The following is a 6,250-nucleotide window of genomic DNA, read 5'->3' as shown; positions in this document are numbered from 1 at the left end:
CACGCTTCAGTCTCTCTGCCTTTATTCCTGATGAAGGGCTTTTGCCCGAAACGTCGATTTTGCCTGTCCTCGGATGCTGCCTGAATTGCTGTGCTCTTCCAGCACCACTAATCCAGAATCTTGTTTCCAGCATCTGCAGTCATTGTTTTTACCACCTGGATGTCCATCTGTCAATCACTGGGACTGACAGAGATCCATCAGACTGATGCACTGGGTGGAAGAAAGCACACTTATGGCCCAACCTCAATGTCTAGGCCCAGCATTTATTACTCATCCCTAACTGCATGAGTGGAGGTCACGGTGGGCTAATTTCATGAACTATTGCTGTTCTAGTGATTTAGAGGCAACCACAGCACTGTTAGGGAAGGAGTTCCTGGACTGTGACTGAGTGACAGCAAAAGAACTATGATAAATGGTCATGTCCAGACAGTGTGTGATTTGAAGAATGGTTTGTAAATGATGCTGCTCCCATGTGCCTGCAGCCATTGGCACAGGTCTGAGTTTGATAATGCTTAGAAACCTTGATAAGTTAATACAGTACATGTTGTAGCTGGTACACTATTTGCTACTGTGTGTGTGTGGTGGATCGTGTGAATAAATAAGCTGCTCAGACCCAAGACTGCCTTGTTCTCGATATTCTTGAGTACTGTTGGAGTTGCACTCATCCAAGCAAGTGAAAATTATTCCATCATATTCCTTTAACCTTGTGGACAGGCTTTGGGGAGACAGGAGGTGAATTACTTAGCACAAATACATTGCTTTACCCCACATTTCCAGCATTCCCAACTAATTTCCTTTTCAGCTTATCCATTAATCAGTGAGTGTTTCAAATCAAATTTACTGTTCAACAGAAAAACAAAGAACACAGACAAATCTGAGGAGGGGAGTCATCCCAGCCCTGCATTCTCTTTCAATGGATACATAAGGTCCTTGAGATTGTCATTTGTACTCACATACCTGAACTAATTTTTTAAAATAACATTCATAAAAACATTGCATGGTTAACATTTTTCTTCCAGTTTAAAAATTATAGAGGAAATAGCCAAAAAGACTAAAATTGAATGAAACAATTAGCCACATTGGGCCCACAAAATTTCACTTACCAAATAGCCGACTAGATCATGTCACATGCATCAAAGGGTAATAAAGACATGCACATCAACAAAATTAATGTCCAGATAATATTTTAACACAAAAACATAAAGCACACTAACATTCAGCTGTCTAGACAAATACATCCTGTAATTTTCTTGCTCTCCCAAGCAGACATTTCCTGTAATTTTATATTTAATATAAACCCGGTGACTATTGTTTTGTGAGCTCAGTTAACTGTCATTACAGTTGCAGCCCAGGACACTGTTTTGCAGCATGATCTTGTTAATGTCACAAACATACAACTGCATTATCTCATCACACTGAAATGTCTGAGAAGTACTGATAACTTACCGCAGAACACTAATCATTTTGATTTCACGACTTACTATGCTGTGTTTTAAAAATGCTTTAATTTCATTATGTGTAAATAGCCTGGTCTGTTACCACTGAACTCTGAACCACTGAAATGAGGTGTAGTGAAAAATAGTAAGGCGGCAACTAAATAAGACCATAAGACATAGGAGCAGAAACTAGGCCATTCAGCCCATTGAGTCTGCTTGCCATTCCATCATCACTGTTAAGTTTCTCAACCCCATTTTCCCGCTTTCTCCCTGTAATCCTTGATTGCCTTGATACTCAAGAACCTATCTATCTCAGTCTTAAATATACTCAATGACCTGGCCTCCACAGCCTTCTGTGGCAATGAATTCCAAAGATTCACCACTGCCTGGCTGAAGAAGTTTCTCCTTACCTTCTTTCTAAAAGATCTTCTCTTTACTCTAAGGCTGTGCCCTCAGGTCCTAATCTCTCCTACCAATGGAAATATCTTCCCAACATCTACTCTGTCCAGGCCATTCAGTATTCTGAATGTTTTAATTAGATCTGCTTGGTCCTTCTAAAATCCATCGAGTATAAACTCAGAGTCCTCAAACATTCATCACATGTTAAGGTTTTCATTCCTGGGACCATTCTTCTGAATCTCCTCTGAACACACTCCAGGGCCAGTACATGCTTCCCGATATATGGGGCCCAAAACTGCACACAATACTCCAAATGTTGTCTGACCAGAGACTTATAGAGCCTCAGAAGTGTATCCCTGCTTTTATATTCAAGTCCTCTCAAAATAAATGCCTTAATTGCATTTACCTTCCTAACAACTCAACTTGCAAGTTTACCTTGAGAGAATCCTGGACTGGAACTCCTTTGTCTCTTTGCACTTCAGACTTCTGAAATTTCTCCCTATACAGAAAATAGTCCATACCTCCATTCTTCCGACCAAAGTGCATAACCTCACACTTTCCCCATGTTGTACTCCATCTGTCACTTCTTTGCACACTTTCCTATCCTGGCCAAATCCTTCTGCAGCCTCTTCGCCTCCTCAATGCTACCTGTCCCTCCACCTATCTTTGTCTAGTCTGTAAACTTAGCCAGAATGCCCTCAGTTCCTTCATCTAGATTGTTAATGTATAAAGTGAAAAGTTGTGCTCCCAATACGGAGCCTTGTGGAACACCAGCAGTCACGGGCTGCCATCCTGAGAAGGACCTTTTTATCCCCACTCTGCTTTCTGCCAGACAGCCAAGCTTCTATCCATGCTAGCACCGTGCCTCTAACACCATGGGCCCTTATCTTACTCAGTAGCCTCCTGTGCGGCACCTTGTCAAAGACCTTCTTGAAGTCCAGGTAGATAACATCCATTAGCTCTCCTTGATCTAACAATGAAGAGGTGATCATATAATTACCACGTCAGAATGAAGTGTGACTTGGACAAGACGTCGGAGATGCTGGTGCTTTTATGTATCTGCTGTTTTTGTCCTAGGCGGTAGTGCGCACAGATTTGAAAACTGACATCAAAGCAGACATGGGATGGGGCTGCAGCGCATATTCCAATTGATATACAATACTGCCACTTTGCCAGTGATGGAGGGGGTGAATGTGGAATGTGGTGAATAGGGTACTAATCAAGTGGACTAAATGGCTTTGCACTTCTTCAGTGTTGTTGGAGCTGCACCCAAACAGTCAAGTGGAAATTGTTCCATCACACTCCTGACTCATGTCTTGTAGCTAGAGGTGAGTACTGCAGATGCTGGAGATTAGAGTCAAGATTAGAAAAGCACAGCAGGTCAGGCAGCATCCGAGGAGCAGGAAAATCGATGTTTCGGGCATTCCTGATGAAGGGCTTTTGCCTGAAACATCGATTTTCCTGCTCATCGGATGCTGCCTGACCTGCTGTGCTTTTCCAGCACCACTCTAATCTTGATTCTAATCTCCAGCATCTGCAGTACTCACCTCCGTCTTGTAGCTAGTGTACTGGCTGTGGAAGACAAGCAGTGAGATATCTCAGAGTACAGGAGACATTTAAGTGGAAAATTGAAATTAAATGAGTGTTTGCATTACATTGTCAAGTTCATGGTGATTTGTGTATAATTGATGTGGGAGATGCATAATTAGCAATACCAATATTATATATTAAACAGCACAATTTGACTAATCTGATGAAAACTATACCGTGGAACAGTTACACATAACTATTTGTTGGGTTCTCTCTCATTTTGATATAAATACAAAATGGCTAAACATTTAATCGATTAACATGGGCTCAAGTACATTGTGGAAACATGGATTTGGTAAATGCCAGATGACTAGAGAATTGTCAACAATAACGGCCTCATTCAAGAAAGGTTGTAAGGATATTCCCAGCAATTACAGAGCAGTTAGTTTAACTTTGATAGTAGAGAAATTTCTAGATACAATTATTTGGGATTGAATTAGTGATGACATGGTAAAAGTTGGGAACAGACAGTATGGATTTCCAAAAGGGAAATCATATTTGACTCATTGTTGGAGTGTTTTGAAGAAGTATCAGAAGAGGTTGATATGATATGATATATGGGGATTTCCAGACAGCAGTGCCACACAACAGACTTGTGAGGAAAGTTACAGATCATGGTATAAAAAGAATAATATAGCAACATGGTTACAAGATTGACAGTGATAAGAAACAGAGCTACAGTCAATGGATATTTTTTGGGCTGGAGGAAGGTTTGAAGTGGAGTTCTCCAGGCGTTAGTATTGGGATGCTGGCATTTCCTGACATTCATTAATGATCTGCATCTTGGTGTGCAGGGGACAATTTCAAAGTTTTAAAATAGCACTAAACTTGGAAGAATTGTAAACAGTGGAGGACAGAGTTGAACTCAAAATGGAAATTGACAAGTTGGTGGAGTGGGTGGATAGGCAGCAGATAGGGTTCAATGCAATGAAGTGTGAAATGATGTACTTTGGTCAAAAGAACATTGAACGACAATATTAAATAGGGGGTACAATTCTAAAGCGGGGTGCAGGAGAAGAGGCAGCTATATGTATATAGATCATTGAAGTTGGCAGGACAGGTGGAGACAGCAGAAAATATAGCTTACGGCATTCATGCTTTATTAATAGGGGCATATAAGAGCAGGGTGATGATGTTGAACTTGTACAAGATACTTGTTAGACTTCAGCTAAAATATTGTGTGCAGTTGTAGGCACCACATTATGAGACATTGGAGGGAGGGCAGAAGGGATTTACAAGAATGATTCCTGGAATAAATGGTGATATCTTGAAAAGTATCCACACTATAGAAGAGGAAGTGCTGAACGTCTTAAAACACAGAAAAATGGATAAATCCAAAGGACACGATCAGATGCATCCCAGGACTTTGTAGGAGACGAGGGGAGTGATTGCTGGGCCCCTTGCTGAGATATTTGTATCGTCGATAGCCAACCTCCAATCCTTTGGCTAATGTGGTGCCATTATTTAAGAAAGGTGGTAAGGACAAGCCAGGGCACTATAGACATCAGTGGTGGGCAAGTTGTTGGAGGGAATCCTAAGGGACAGGATTTACATGTATCTGGAAAGGCGATGACTGATTTGGGATAGTCAACATAGCTTTGTATGGGGAAATTGTGTCTCACAAACTTGATTGAGTTTTGTGAAGTGATGACAAAGATGGCTAAGGCAGAGCAGTTGACAATGTCTGACTTAATTGCATTGAACTCTATCTGCTGCCTATCCACCCACTCAACCAACTTGTCAATTTCCTTTTGGAGTTCCATTCTGTCCTCCTCTCCATTTTTCAATTCTTCCAAGTTTAATGCCATTTTAAAACGTTGAAATTGTCCCCTCCACACCATGGACTTAAAAGCATTTGATGATATTCCACATCCAGAGAGAGCTAGCTAATTGGATACAAAATTGGCTTGAAGGTAGGAGAGAGTGTGATGGTGGAGGCCTCTGACCATTGGTGTGCTGCAAAGATCAGTGCTGGGTCCACTGCTTTTCATCATTTATATAAATGATTTGGATGTGAAAACAGGAGCTATGGTTAGTAAGTTTGCTGATGACACCAAAATTGGAGGTGTCATGGACAGCAAAGAAGGTTACCTCAGAGTACAACGGGACCTTGATCAGATGGGCCAATGGACTGAGGAATGGCAGAGGAGTTTAATTTAGATAACTGTGAGCTCCTGCATTTTGGAAAGGCAAATCATGACATGACTTACACACTTAATGGTAAGGTCCTGGAGAATGTTACCAGACAAAGGGACATAGGACTGCAGGTGCATAGTTTCTTGGAAGTGGAGTCACAGATAATGAAGGTGGTGTTTGGCACACTTGCCTTCATTGGTCAGTTCATTCAGTATAGGTCTTGGATTGGTTAGGCCACTTCGAGATTACTGCATTCAATTCTGGTCTCCCTCCTGTAGGAAAGATGTTGTTAAATGTGAAAAGGTTCAGAAAAGATTACAAGGATGTTACCAGGGTTGGAGGGTTTGAACTATAGGGAGGCGCTGAATAGGCTGGGGATTTTTACTGAGGGGCAACCATATAAAGATTATAAAACCATGAAGGGTGTGAATAGCCAAATCTTTTCCCAGGGTAGGGAAGTCCAAAACTAGAGGGCTTAGGTTTAAGATGAGAGGGGAAAGATTTAAAAAGTACCTGAGGAGCAACCTTTTCACAAAGAAAGTGATGCATGTATGGAATGAACTTCCTGAAGAAGTGATAGAGCCAGGTGCAATCACAGCATTTAATTTTACAGGCAACACGTTGTCTCAGTGGTTAGCACTGCTGCCTCACAGTGCCAGCGACCCGGGTTCAATTCCCGCCTCAGCAAC

The sequence above is a fragment of the Chiloscyllium plagiosum genome, chromosome 15 (assembly GCF_004010195.1).
Source record: "Chiloscyllium plagiosum isolate BGI_BamShark_2017 chromosome 15, ASM401019v2, whole genome shotgun sequence".
Taxonomy (NCBI): Eukaryota; Metazoa; Chordata; class Chondrichthyes; order Orectolobiformes; family Hemiscylliidae; genus Chiloscyllium; species Chiloscyllium plagiosum.
This window is presented reverse-complemented; position numbering follows the sequence as displayed.